Source organism: Vombatus ursinus, unplaced genomic scaffold, assembly GCF_900497805.2.
Source record: "Vombatus ursinus unplaced genomic scaffold, bare-nosed wombat genome assembly UNPS02014821.1, whole genome shotgun sequence".
NCBI classification, from domain to species: domain Eukaryota; kingdom Metazoa; phylum Chordata; class Mammalia; order Diprotodontia; family Vombatidae; genus Vombatus; species Vombatus ursinus.
Genome location: NW_020954599.1, coordinates 21633634 through 21649838, shown reverse-complemented (window position 1 = coordinate 21649838; position 16205 = coordinate 21633634).

Sequence of the window (16205 nt, the reverse complement as noted above, 5' to 3'; positions counted from 1 at the left end):
TTTCTTTCTTTCTTTCTTTCTTTCTTTCTTTCTTTCTTTCTTTCTTTCTTTCTTTCTTCCTGCCTTCCTTCCATAGTCATAGTATGTTAGCCTGCTGCTGTGTTTGTCTGCTGATAAATTTTGAAAAGCCAAAAGAAACAAGAAACAGTGGTGGACACTGAATAATTGGAACAGGAAATTTTCCACCCTCCCAAAAGGAAATGTTCTTTTATGAAATTTTATAAATTGTTCTCTTATTCTTCTCTTCCCTTCCCTTTCTTTCCTTTCCTTTTCCTTCCCCTTTCCCTTCCATTTTCTTTTTCCTCTCCTTCTCTGCCCTTTTTTCTTCTTTTCTCTTTTTTCTTCCTCTCTTACTATTTTTCTCTTTTTATCTTACTTTCAATCCCTCTCTTTTTCTTTATTCCTTTCTTCCACTTTTTTCTTCCCTTTGTCTCTCTTTCTTTCCTTCAGATCTGTTTACTTACATATGAATTCAATTTACAATTCAACTCTTGTTTCTATTGTACCACCAGCACAAATTTGGCAACTAGAACTGGTCTGGGAGGCTGATGTTACTAAAAGAATAATAACCAAACCACACCTGGGGTAACCCTTTAAAAAAGTTTCAGTTTTCCTTTTCTGTGGTGGTATTTTCTATTCATTTCAACCCATATTTTAATACCCGGACTGCTGACAGAGGCTGGTGTTTGGAATTTTCAGAGAAAAACCTTGATCTCCTCAGATTTCAGAGCAGATATATGCTAGTTTCCCAGATAAATTCAAAAACTGAGGGAAACAATATTTGCAAGAGATTATTCCTTGTTCCACTCTGAACCCCTTCTTTCTTTCTCCCCTCCCCAGTTAGACAAGGATTATCAATATCTTTGTCAGAGAGAACTAAAAGTCTATTAAAGGCTCAAGGAAAGGACAGGAAAAGACCCACAATGATTAACATTCTAGATGTGAGAGGCCCCCTAAATGCTGAGCTCCAGCTCCCCAAGTAGTTATGTTATTGTTATTGTTGAAGGTAAAGTGGAGAGCTTTATTTCTTGGTTTATGTAAAAGCCAGGTGTAAGTTTTGTCCTAATGCCAGTGTTATAACGATGAACACGCTGCAATTCAGTAGGAAAACCTTGCACAGGGGAGAGCGATCATTGCAAATCTAGAAAGGTAAGGGATCTCAGAGGCCTTCTAGCCCAAATCCTTCCTTCTACAGATGAGGAAACAAAGGCCCATGGAGGTAAGTGACTTACCTGAGGCCACACAGGTGGTAAACATCAGAGATGAGATTTGATTGCAGGTTCTCTGACTCAAGAGCTCTTCAGGACTCCTTCCACTTCAAACTTCACTTTATCTCAATACTTAGCATATATCAGATTGTCACTGTGTGACCCTGGGCAATTCACATTGCCATCTGCTTTGCTACTGTACCCTGAGGATCACTGGGCATTTCAATCCAACTTACAGCTGAAACCTTTTGATATGAATTTTTACCCCTATTAAAATGAGTTTTTTTGAGAATAGAGATTGTCTATTTTCATTGACAGGACTTACCATATTGTGAGTGCTTAATAAATGACTTTTTCATCCATTCCCTCCTTCACTCCTCCTTTGGTTTCAGAGGCACCACACTGTCTTGGTGATCCTACTCTTGAAGCACTACTTTGTCCCCATCACTGATTGCTCATCACCTTTCCTCTGCCTTGATGTTTGTTACCTCAATGTCTCCCCTTGGTCCTTCTTCCTCACTCACTGTGGCAAATTCATTTCCATTGCCACTTCTATCGACACAGATTATTCTTTTTTTTTTTTTGGCTAGGCAATGGGGTTAAGTGACTTGCCCAGGGTCACACAGCTAGTAAGTGTTATGTGTCTGAAACCAGATTTGAACTCAGGTCCTCCTGAGTCCAGGGCCATTGCTCTCTCCACTGCACCACCTAGCTGCCCCGACAGATTATTCTGAAACCATTACTTCAGGTCCTGACTATATAGAACTAGATATTCTATGCTTGAATTGTGCATATCCAACTGACTATCGGTTTCATGCATATATCTGGGCAATACCTCAAAATCAATGTACCTCAAATTGAGCTCATCTTTCCACTTTAAACCTTCTCCTCCTTCTGGTCTCCCAATTTCATGCAAGGGACCAAAATTTCCCCTTCTCTCTGATGCCTGTGAAGGCTTTCTCTCACCTCTTCCCTTTTGTCACTTCACATATTTAATTAGTTTCTAAATCTTAAAGATTTAAGCTTTGAAGTTTCCTTTGTATCCAACTTCTAGACTCTCTTCTTACTCTGACCTCTCTAGGACATGGAATGTAATTGTCAGTAAGACTTGAAGATTGATCGAAAATGAGAGAAACAGAGATAGAAACAGAGACTGAAAATAAAGCCAAGCCAAAGCAGAGCTAAGGGACTTTGAAGAGGGTAAGTTGAGTAGGTTCAGCGTGGACATTTACTTTTTAAAAGTTTTGAATAATATTTTATTTTTCCAATTACATGTAAAACAAATTTGACATTTTTTTTTTAAATTTTGAGCACCAAATTTCCCTCCCTTCCCTTTTTTCCTGTCTGAGATGGGAAGCAATTTTTTGCAGGTTATACATGTGTAATTACCTAAAATATATTTCCATATTAGTGATACTGTGAAAGAAAACAGATTAAAAATATAAAGAAATAAAGTGGAAAATATTATGGTTTGATCTGCATTTAAACTCTATCAATTCTTCCTCTGGAGGCAGATATCATTTTTCATAAGTCCTTTAGAAATGTCTTAGATCATTGTATTGCTGAGAATAGCTAAGTCATACCAGTTGATCCTCATATAATATTGCTGTTACTGTTCTCCTGATTCTGCTCACTCTACTCTGCATCAGTTCATATAAATTCTTCCAAGTTTTAATGAAAGCATACTGTTCATCATTTCCTATAGCATCGTAGCATTATTACAGTATTATATAGTGTTATGATATTCTATTACAATCATATACAACAACTTCTTCAGTCGTTCCCCAATTTATGGGTATCCTCTCAATTTCTAATTCTTTGCCACCACAGAAAGAGCTGTTATAAATATCTTTGTATAAATAGTTGCTTTTCCTTTTCCTTTCTTTTTTTTCTTAAATTCCTTTGGGATACAGACCTAGTAGTGGTATTGCTGGGTTAAAAGGTATGCACAGATTTATAGCCCTTTAGGCATAGTTCCAAATTGCCCTCCAGAATGATTGGCTCAGTTCACAACTCCACCAATAGTGCATCAGTGTCCCAATTTTCCCACATCCCCTCCAACATTTATCATTTTCCTTTTCTGCCAAACTGATAGGTGTGGAGTGGTACCTCAGAGTTGTTTTAATTTGCATTTCTTTAATCCATAATGATTTAGAGTATTTTTTTCATGTAACTATAGATAACTTTGATTTCTTCATATGAAAACTGCCCGTTCATATCCTCTGACCATTTATCAATTGGGGAATGACTTGTATTCTTAGAAATTTGACTCAGTTCTTTATATATTTATTCTATTTCATCTACTGCTATGGTTTCCATGATTTCTCCCAGGTCTCTTCCTTGAGCTCCAGTCCTATACCTCCAGCCTCCTGCTGGCCACCTCTGCAAAAATCTTCCATTAGAACCTCAAACTCAGTATGTGTAACACTTTGCTAAATTATTGCATACACTAAACTCTAGTCAAACAGAAAAACTGGACTACCAGCTGTTCCCTGATCTCATTTTTATGTTCTGCAGTCTTCATGTGTTCATCCAAGCATTCTCCACACCTGTAACATATTCCTTCTTCATCTCTACCTCTTAAAATACCTTTCTATCTCCTGAAAACCTTTTCTGTTTGAATCCTTTTCTGATCACCATGATCTACAACTAAAAATAACCCCTCCTCAAATTCTCTTAAACAAGCTTGCTTGTTTCTTTTCTTCTTGTCATGTTCTCTTTTATCTCAAGCTTATTGGTGTCTGTCTTATCCCTTTAATTAAACTATAATCTTTTAAAGTACAAGGTCTATTATTTTAAAACTTTTGCATACCTAGTACCTAACACAAGGAGCTGTACATAGAAGGCTTCATAAATATTAAATCAAAATGAATTGCATAAGACTTCAGAATTCTGTAACCACATAAGATAGAATAGGTAGCTTAGGGTTCTAAATACAAGGTTAAGGTTGAATATTACCAGTGGAGCTCCTAAATCATAATAGAAGTTTAACATGACTCCTGTAAGAATGCCTATTTTTAATTGGAACTGAACCCTGACAAGTCCAATCAGGATGAATTATCTGCATATATGTAATCACACAAAACATATTTCCATATTAGTCATGTTGTGAAAGAAAACACAGATAAAAATAAATAAATAAAGTGAAAAATAGTGTGCTTCGATCTGCATTCAGACTCCTTCAGTTCTTTCTCCGAAGGTGGATAGCATTTTTCATCATGAGTCTTTCGGAAATATCTTGGATCATTGTATTGCTGAGAATAGCTAAGTCATTCCAGTTGGTATATATAATATTACTGTTACTGTGTACAATGTTCTCCTGGTTCTGCTCACTCTACTTTGTATCAGTTCATGTAAATCCTTCCAGGTTTTAATGAAAGTATCTCGCTCATCATTTCTTATAGCATTATAGTATTATTATACTATTATATAGCATTATAGTATTTCATTACAATCATATCACCACATCTTGTAAATAGGAAAAGTTGACCAGTTTGTTGGTACTATTTAATAATATTTATTGAACTGTTGGACAATAGCTACTAAATATAACAACTTTAGTTTAGGAATAGAGGTAGATGTTAGAGGAAAGCATGGATAGATGGTTGTCCTGACAGACAGAAAGACCAGAAATCAAGTTCCATTTCTGATGCATTCTGGTTCCATAACCCATGTTTAAGCTCCTTATACAGTTAATGCCCCAGGCAACTATTAGACCACAGAACACAAAGCAAGCAATGTATTGGTAGAAAGAATTTTTTCATTGAGGGCCCCCCTTAACAATGGAATTAAAGGTCTGCTTTAAAAAAAAAATATATATATATATATATACACATAATGTGACCCTGGGCAAGTCACTTAACCCCATTGCCTAGCAACAAAAAACCCCCAAATAAAAAAAAATCGATATAATTAACATTAGTAATATTATAATAATTCTAATTAATCAATATTATTAATATTAACATAATTAATATTAATACATTCACATAGTGATGTGAAGCTTGTCAGAGAAGATGCTAGAAGCTTCAGAGGTATAAAACAGTAGCAGAAGATTGAACATTAGCAGATGATAATTGAAGAGATGGGCTTAAAAGGTGGTGTCAAGGTAGGAAGAGGCAAAGCCAACAAGCAATGAGGTATAGCTGGTCTCCTTGAAGATGGAGCCATGGATACAACCCTTTCTTGGGGATTTGTTTTCTTCCCTACTGGCATAAGAATCTTTTCCAGCATAAAGCAGGGCAGGGGGTGGGGGGGGAAGGGTGCTGAGAACGATTCTATTATTTCATTTTCTCTTATTTATTTTTCTATTACATGCTTTGCAGTTTAGATTGTAGTTTCTTCCTGGTCTATTGGCAAAGAATTCACTGAACAGTGCTACTAGGTAAATATTAGTCCCAACATTGAATCCTGAGTTAGAAGGCCCTTTATAGATTATCTGTAGACAATTAGGTATTTTACACAAATATTTGTAAATTATCCATGAATGTTTATAGATATTGAAGATATTAGAATGTTTAGAGATTAAAATTTTTGAGCCAAGACTATCCACATTAACATTAAAGAAATTCATTGATATCTTCATTTTGGAAACTCTAGACTACATTTATGTTTTAAGGCAAATTGTTTATATCACTAGCCTCACAGATAGAATTACATTTGCTGAGATTCTTTAAAAGATAAAAGGAAGTAATGGAAAAAAGTTACTAATGGGAATACTATAAGAGAAAAAAACTGAAAATACCAGTAAAAAAAACTCAAGGATAGACTCATTGCAGCTAAAAAACAAAATTTGTATACAAGGCGAATTCAGTTGAAAAAGCTTAGAAAATAATTCATCCTTTGAGAAAATTGAAAGCCATAAAGATATGAGCAAAATACATAGAGGATAAGCCAATATGTAGTAATGTTAGGATTACTGACATCCCAGAAAATTGAGAAAAAAAAATCAGACTGCAGTATTCCCTGAAATCAATCAAAGAAATACCCTGTCATTATATAAATTATATAAAATAAGCAATAATTTATGAGTAGAAATAAATTATAGGGCCCACAGGAACATAAAACTCAACTCTTTCAGACACGATCTAGTTGAGCTACAACCCAAGGAAAACATCCTTCAACCTGCAAAAACAAAGACAGGTATGACAACTTAAGGGACATCAATCAGAGTCATAGCAGATTTCTCCAGGAAGACCAGAAATGAAAAGAGCTATTGGAAAGTGGCAGGCTAAAATCAGAGGCCCTCACTGCAACAACAATTTTTTTTTTGAAATTTCTTCCTCTGAGTTCTATAAATGAAAAATTTTTTAAAAAAGAGATTTGGTCAGTTTCCTCTATTGATTTCAAGTCTTGCATTGGGTGGCAAAGGCCTCTCCAGATGAATAGTAAATTGGCATCCAAACTAAACAAGGAACAAGAAAAAAAAAAGATCTCAAAACAAGATTGAAAAGTGTCCGTCCAAGTGAGACAAATTTATTCAAGGATATTCTATACAACTGAATGAGGTCTCAGAAAGCCTGGAGGGACGTTACAATTCTTCAGGTCTGCATTCCTTTTGGCACCGTGATATGGGACCTGCTAAGATGGCTTCCCAACTTCCCTCTTCTGTACAGAAAATATCTCATCTTTGATAAGTGTTTAGGGATGTCACTTCTCCTGACCTTCAGGGTGGGAATTGATGGGAAGGTGAATCTGTTACCTTTGCTTCCAGGCTTACACATTAAGATTGTTGAGCTTTGTAACTAGTTGACCAGGGTGAGTGGTATAGGATTAACATTCCCTCCCTCACCCCAACTCCCCACCCCTGCAGCCATCTACTCTTAAGATCTACTAAAAAGGGAGACAGGAAAATCTTCTCTGTGATTTGAGGTGTTATGGAGTCATCTGGGCACAAGTGAATGTTTATCTATGTAACTATGATTGTGAGAAAAACAGCAGACTTTCTTTGCAGCTAGGTGCCTCTTCATGCTGGAAGCTCACTCCAGTCCCAAAATTCACACATTAGACCATGCCTTCCATCCAGGGCTATGCTGGAGCCAGCTCCAGTGAGTCAGAAAATTCATTGTTAAATTTTCAATGTGAGCCCTTACACCTCGGCAAACTTTTCAAATCAGGACTTAATTTATTATTTTCTTGTTTGTACTTCCAGAGTTTAGCACAGTACCAGGCACAAAGTAAATATTTAATAGAGTTTTGCTGATTTTTAATTGACTTGGGAGCACTGGAACTAGAGTTAGAAGGACCTGAGTACAAATCCATCCTCAGACACTTACTAGCTGTGTAATCTCCCCTCCCCACTCCCCCAAGTCACTTACCCTCTGCCTGTCTCAGTTTTCTCAACTGTAAAATGGATAATAATAGTACCTACTATGAAGGTTTGTTTTGAAGATCAAATCAGATAACATTTGTAAATAGTTCTTAGCACAGTTCCTGGTATAAAGTAGGCACTATATAAATGTTCATTTCCTTAATTGATATAGAGAGTTTCCAGGTCAGGAAACTCCCTCTTTCAAGGTGCTAAACCACCTGCTCCACAATTAAAAATCTTAGACAGCTGTCTAGGGTGCAGAGAGGATAAGTGATATAACCCTAGCGTGCACATAGGAGGATTTGTTTTTGTTTTGGAGAGGGAGGCAATGGGGTTAAGTGACCTACCCAGGGTCACACAGCTACTAAGTATATGAGGCCATATTTGAACTCAAGTCTTCCTACTCCAGAGCAGGTACTCTATCCACAGGACTACCTGACTGTCCCCACAGGGAAGATTTGAAATCAGGGCTTCCTGACTATGAAGCCAGCTTGCTCTCTACTAAGTCTTCCTACCTCTCAATCATTGCTATAGCAGTGTATGAATATGTCATTGCTTATATACATTCTATAGAAAACAATATCAATGTATCCCATAGGTATGAAGGTAAACATTTCTAAGAAGGAAACATCTTTATGCACATCCTGACTGGTCATAGTAAGCACAAACCAAATGTTATGAGATAAATTGTAGCATCACAGTTTAAAAGGCAGCTAAGTGACTCAGCGTCGCTGAGTGATAGACTTGGAGTTAGGAAGACCTGGCCTCAGATACTTACTAGCTGTATGACTATGCGCAAGTCACTCAGTTTCCTCATCTATATAATGGGGATAATAATAGCACCTAGCTTCCAGGGTCCTTGTAATTGGTGAAGTATTTTACAAATCTTAACATGCTATATAAATAATTATCATCATCTTCATGTGCAAAATGAGAAACACCAACCCAGAGTTACTCACATAGGAAAATCATTTGTACATTAAAATAAAGAAGGATATTTGCCAATTACCCAGATTCTGAAGAGAAAAATACATTCACTTTAAACCTGCTATTGAAATATCAGCAAGCCTTCAAGCCATATAATAGAAATATTAAGAACAAGTGACATTTGCAAAGCCCAATAAATCAGTATAGAAATTAGTGAAAAAACATTCAGACTCTAATAGTCAAATGATGAACTATTCTAGAAGGGTGTTTCAGATAAACAAAAAAATAAAGAAAGGAGGATACTGGACAAATCCAAAGAGAAGTGTTTATCATTGATAAAATGGTAGTTCTGAATTAAGATAGAAACATAATTAATAGTATATCATATAAGAAGTTTGGTTAGTGTGTTCTTATTAAGTTTGGAGCTGATTGCAGTAATGATAAACATAATAAAGGCAGTGTCACATTCCAATAAATGGAATAATAATTTCATAAAGAATGGTAGAAAAATGAATGTAACAATTATAGCAATTAAGTATAACTGTACTGAAGTATACAATTTTTTAAAAGGATTAAGGAATGGATTAAAGAATAAAATCCAACATGTTGCTTACAGAGACATGGATGCTTAGATTTGAATGGAAGAAATATGCTAAAAATAGTCATGCTACTCTTAATACATGAAAAGTGGGAATGAATGATAATATCAGAACAAGTTGATTTGTTTAAAAATGGTAATAAAAGAGCTAAGCAAGGAAATTATTTCATGCTAAAAGTTTCTCTTCAAAATGAGATAACATTAATTTAAAATATGGAAACACCAAATACTTATGGTAAAATTTACAAAAAAAAGATGTGAAATCTTATAAGAAGAAATATTGTAATATTTAACAATAATAGAAAATGTTAAAGTTCCACTATCAGAATATAAGTCCCACAGTGACAAATTCCATATATATTTTGGAGCTAAATAGAATATTAAGAAAATTAGATCTAATAGTCCTATGAAAATGACTCAATGAGAAAAGCAGAGGATATTCTTTTTTCAAAAGTACATGGAACGTTTATAAAGTTGATGACATTTGATCAAATAGGGAAAAGGCAGGAACAAGACTTATTAATTGCTACCACATGACAGGCACTGTGAAAAGTGCTTTACAAATATTACCTTATTTGATCTTCCTAACAATCCCAAAAGGGAGAAACTGAGGCAAATAGCACTTAAGTAACTCGCCCAGCATCAAACAGCTAGTAAGCATCTGAGGTCAAATTTGAATTCAGGTCTTCTTGACTTCAGTCCAGGACCAGTGCTCTCAGAATGCAATAAACTTTACAGTAAATAATGATGCTCTAAACAGAACATTATAATATATGCATGAAATTTTAAAAAGCACATTATACCAAGGATAATGAGTATAAAGTAGTATATATCAATATCAAAGGCATGGAGCTAAAGCAATATTCAGAGGCAAATTAAAAAGCTAAAGGCCTACATCACTGAAAAAGAGAAACAACAAAATGACTCACCACTGAAAAGCTTTTGAAAAAAATCAACATAACAACAGACACCAGAAAAGGGAGTGGGGGTGAATAAGGGCAATGCTGAAAATTGTGAGTTTGATATATACGTAATTAATAGCATATCATGTAAGAAGTTTGGTTAGTATGTTTTTATTAAGTTTGGAGCTGATTATAGTAATAAATTTGAAAATTTTAAAAGATCAAAATAATTATTAATAAATAGTCTAATAATCAGTCAGAAAGTATTACATTTCTTGTTGTCTTTGTATGAATGATAAAATCAGTTTCTCTTTTTTTCTCTGATGAAGACCTGACCCTTCCATTTAGATGCAACTTCCTTCTGTTTTCATATATAGCCAAAATGTTAAGATTGATATGATCATGTTCCTCTAGCAGTATGACTTTTTGCTAATTAAACCAGGATCTCAAATTGAGAGAACAAATAGCTAAGTTAAAGTTTATGGACTATCCAAAATCCCTGTGATCCTTAGCAACTTTTTCCACCAATTGATCATAGTCTCTGCAGAAATAGAAAGAGGCTGAATAGGGCATGTATCAATGAAACAAAAGGAAGAAATTGTTGAAATTTAAATCAGTGGGCTTGATTTTATTAAGTTAAATCACTAACTCCAACAAAAGGGAATGATCCTGATATGAAAAGAGAAGGCACAGATTAGGAAAAAAATTATAGCAAATATATCAAAGAAAGGTCTGAAATCTGGAATTTATAAGGACCTAACACATACTTATAATAACACTTCATTTCCCAGGGGAGAAATGTTTGAAACATGTAAAAAGACAATTTTGAAAGTGGAAGAATGAGTTTTTAATAACCACATAAAAAAACTATTTTAATTTTAATTTAATCAGAGAGATGCAAATTAGGACAGCTTTAAAATATAAACTTATAACCGGTAATTTGGCAAAAAGATAAAAAAGTAAAATAAAATAAAACTTAATTTTGGCAGATATGCAGGAAAAAAGGCATTTTTACATTGTTAACAGGAGCTTAGATTGGTGTAAATGTTTTTAGAGCAATCTGACAATATTTAATGGTGCATAAAACTGATCATACTCTTTGACCTAGCTGGTACTTTATCCTACCTAAAGATATAATTAAAAGTGGGAAAAGGACTATCTGTTCAAAAAATATTCATAGCTTTATTTAAAAGAGTTTAAAACTGGAAACAATCTATGTGACCAACAATTGGGGAATGGTTAAATTATGCTATATTAATTTAATTGTGGTGCCAGGTATAATGAATGTGATGAATAAAAAGGCAAATAGAAAAGACATATGAAACAATAAAACATGAGATATGTAGAATTAGAAATAAAAATACTATTAAATGTTTTATTTGTTAGCAATTAAATTATAGGATTTTTATATCAATCATTTAATAATCAAAATATTAAAACCATGTTTTTTTTAAACTACAAAAGTTGCCACAGATTGATTTAAAAGAGAACACAGAGCAAATGAATTTTATTGTTGTTGTTGAGATGTATGCTTTTTTTTTCTATTTAGGTTTTTTAAAAGTTCAATTTTTATGCTTTTAATTGGATATTTATCCCCTTAATTGTTTTTCATTTATTTATTATTATTTTCTATAAATGTTTACATTATAAAAAGGATAAATTCCTTTCAATACAATAGAGTTAAACACCTCCCTATTTATGCTACCAAAGACTGGAATTCCATCTTTCATAGTTATTCCTGTCTAATATGGTGATAAAATTTCAGTGGTTCGCAATTGTCTCTATGATAAAATACAGATTCTTCTATTTCAATAAATTTTACAAGCTAGGTTGAATCTATCTTTCCAAACTGATTTTACATTATTCTACCTCCCATAATTTAAATTTGAGTGAAATGTGACTTATCCATCAGACTTATCACTCCCCTCTGCCTTCCTACAAGGCTGTTCCCAATGCTCCTCTTCCTCCGCTTTGACTCTTGAAGACCTCAGCTCACTTCAAGATCCATCCTTAGTTCAAATCGGGGTCTATCTTTTAATCCCACCATATGTTAATGTTCTCTACCAAATTGCTTTGTGTTTACTTTATACATATTTTACAAGTATAAATCTGTGTACATTTTGATTACCCTCTGTTGAATGTAAGCTCCTCGAGGGCAAGGGAAATTTCATCTTTTCTTAGAATCCCCAGAACCTAGCAAGCAAACTGTTGAACACAATTAATCTATATTTTCTCAGTCTATGCAATTCTTTGCATAGAAAATCTACAATTTTCTGTAAATTCTCTGTAGAAGAGCTATTTAACATGCTTCAGGAGTTATTGTAGTACTTTTAAATGTTTCATGAACACCAACCCAGCAATCGGAATTCTCTTATTTTCACTACATGGCTGGCCTGTTGCTTTTATTGTCATCTATGTGATGGATCATGTCTTTTACTTCACTTGTTGCACACATCGCTTTTGGTAAAAATGATTTACCTACTTAGACCCATTGTATTTATTCCATTGTATTTTGAGTCACCTACATTTTTGAACTTTCTGAGGTTGTCAAGTTCCATAATTTGCTACTATGTATCATTGCCAGGAGGATACTCCAATAAATCTGTGATGTTATAAATACAGTTATTCTATACAACAACACCGTTTCCTGTTCATCCTGTGTAGCTCATGTCCATGTCCTCCCCTTAATCCTCCACAAGATCAGGTATGGCAGTGATGAGGGATGTGGTAGTTTCCCAAAGTCATTGAGTGCTTTCTCAAGTTTCCTTGACTCCATATGGAATGGAACACATAAATTGTATACCAGATATCATTTGTTCTTACTATGTGACCAGCCTTTTTTTATTTGTTGATTGTACATTTTATTAATATCCTTTATAGTGCTTCCCCTTTACAATTCCTTGTTTGCAATGTCCCCCAGTCTACTCATGCCCACCATGTGCTTCTCTATTGCCCTTTGAGTGATCCTCACTTTCAGTTTTTGGGGGTTATAATATGTTTTGCAACCATTTATAACACCAGAAGAATATTAATATTAAAAAAAGTTTTAGGAAGAAGTTTGTGGTCATTAAGATGATTTTGCAATTTCCTAAGGACAATGCAACCTACTCCATTTCTCAAATTCAATTCTGGGCTCAAATTGTTGTCTATAGGTAGTGTCTGCCTGAGGTGTAGTTAATGATAGAGGAACTCTAGAGACTGTCTATTCTATTGTACATGAGACAATGCGCAATATATAGCCATTGTCTACACAATGAACAATACAAATACTTTATTCACTGTTTTTCTTTTATTGACAGTTAGGACAAAGTGAGCAATTATGAATCTCATGATCGGTTGACAATAGACCACATCTTTATGATACTACACTTGACAAAGACATGGAGATTATAATACTGCCAATTTTGTCTAATCGTATGTCACTTACTATATTTGCATAAGTATATATTTCTATTAATACTTCATACCTCTGTCTATACAAAGTTCACTTTCACTGATGAATTTAGTATATTCTCAGATTAAATAAATAGTCAACATACAGTGGAATTTTCTTGTATAGAAGAATTGCATTAGGACAAAACAAATTACCTAAATTAACTGATGCTAGTAGCCAAATGTGACAAGAGACATAAATATTGACTTTATTTGCTTTTCTTAAATTACTGAAATCTCTTCTTTGATTTTAAAGGGAACAATTCATTGACCTTTTTGGAAAGAGATAAAAGATTTTTTCTTTCTTCCCTTCAGCACTACTGGGTGTATCTAGCTTATTCTCATTGCTTTATATAATATTCTGGCTACTCTAAATGGAGCCACTATGTCACATATGATAGATAGAAAAAGAACCCAGCCATTTACTCTGCAGATATAAGTCCTCCAGAATAAGTATAATTTGAATCATTATAAAGTAATAAGATTATTGTAGGTGCAATTTCACTGCCTTTCTTTTAATTTATCCTTAAGATGCTGATCACCCCATCACATTCCACTCCTCTCCCATCATTCCAACACAAACACAAACAAATATATCTATCTCTATATCTATCTAATTTATCATCTCTGTTCATGTATATATGTATACATATGTGTACATATGTATATAATATATGTATATCATTTTTTAATCTACTTCATGAAAACAATCCATTTGTAAAGAGAAAAGTAACCAAGGTTATCTCTCCATGGTTATTTGACCAACAAAAGAGTTGGGCTGGGGCAGCTAGATGGTGTAGTGGATAGAGCACCGGCCCTGAAGTCAAGAGGACCTGAGTTCCAATCCGGCCTTAGACCAAACACTTGACACTTACTAGCTGTGTGACCTTGGGCAAGTCACTTAACCCCAACTGCCTAAAAAAAAAAAAAAGAGTTGGGCTTATTTAATTTTCAATAATAAAGTTGATTGTATAGGACAGACTCGGCAAAAAACAACAAATTTCTGCTTAACTGAATTGTCCACCAAGTGTTAATACCCATGCAAATGATCATCTTTTGTTAACTATAATATCTGACTTCATAAGTTCAGTATGCACACAAAAGAACTATTCTTATAAGAGTAGATTTAATTATCTACCAAATATATAAAACATATTTGTATCCAATCATATCTAAATGATACATTTCATCTCACACCTCTGCTGCATGGAGAAGAAATTCAACTTATTCTATTTTTTAATATCTTTTCTTTTATATATTATATGTCTCAAGCAGTTTCACAGTTCACTGGAAGGAAGTACAGTTGTGCTCTCGCTACAAGGGTACAGAGTACCTCCAAGTTAATTAATATAACACGTTGTCTATATTTCGGCAGGAAACCACACTCAAGAAGTCTAAGCGTTAAGAAGCTTCCACCCTGCTGTCAGTCCCAGTGGTCCTGCCCTGCTTTTTTTCTCCTACTGATAGTAACTTCCCAGATATTTTTGAGTCTCTTTGTCCTGAAACTGCACCAAAAGTTGGAAACACTTAAGCAAGGAGAAGCTTCGATACAAAAGAACAGCAAGAAAATGGTGGTGGGGGGGTGACTTGTTTGTTTTCAGTTTTATCGTGTGTTGAACTGTAAGTAAGGTGAGCCTGGAATTTCAACTTTAGTTGTTGAATTAATTCTCTACTGTCCTGTATTTTCAGGAGTTGGTGATTCTTCCATTACTAAGGCCTGGTTTCCATTGGTAATACAAAGAAACCTATCATAACCTCTAGCAGTAGCCTAGAGTTATGACTTTTATCTTAACTAAACTCCCACACTTATATTGAGTGTATATATAAGCTTAAACCCATCCAACACTTGAGTGTGTGTGAATGTATGAACGAATGTATATGTACATATATGTATGTGTTTGTATATGTGTGTGTGTACAAAAAAAAATTAAACACATCTAACACTTGCCCTGACATCAAAATGATCTTTAGTCACTTGGTGATATTTGCACACAACCTAAAATATCTAACCATTACGACTCTATTCAGTCTACCATAATCACCTTATTGCAATTTTCCCTGTTCTCCCCAGAGTCTTTCCAGAGACACAACCAGAGGGGCAGCTAAGTGGCCCAGTGAATAGAGCACCGGCCCTGAAGTCAGGAGGACCTGAGTTTAAATTTGGCCTCAGACCAAACACTCAACACTTACCAGCTGTGTGACCCTAGGCAAGTCACTTAACCCCAAATTGCCTAAAAATTTAAAAAAAAAAAAAAACAGAGACACAACCAGCAAGGCTTCCTACAACCAAAGCTTTGAGAGGTAACTAAAATAGTAGAAAGCATCTCAAATATGGAATCAGAAAACCTGGATTAAAATCACAGCTCTGCTAGTCACATATTGTATGATGTTGGGCCATTTGCTTAACCACAAGTGGCCTTAGTTTTCTTATCTATAAAATGAGAGAGTTGGACTGAGTGACCTCTAAAGTTTTTTATAGCCCTAAACCTATAAAGCAGGCATTCTGAACTGTTTTTTGTATTATCGGGACCCCTTTGGCAGCCTGGTGAATCTAACCTCTTTTCAGAATAATGCTTTTTTAAATGTATACAATAAGGTACACAGGATTGCAAAGGTATATTGTCATACAGTTTTCATTTTTTTAAAGTTCACAAATCCTAGATTAAGAATCCTTGCTATGAATCTATGTTAAAGTGCATGCTTATTTGTCTAGAAGGAAAGAGATCAAATTACAGACACAGCATCTTCCATCTCTCTGTGAAAGGAGAGTCCATCGCAAAACATAGTAAACTGATTTCTTATCTGATGTAAAAGATGAATACAAACAA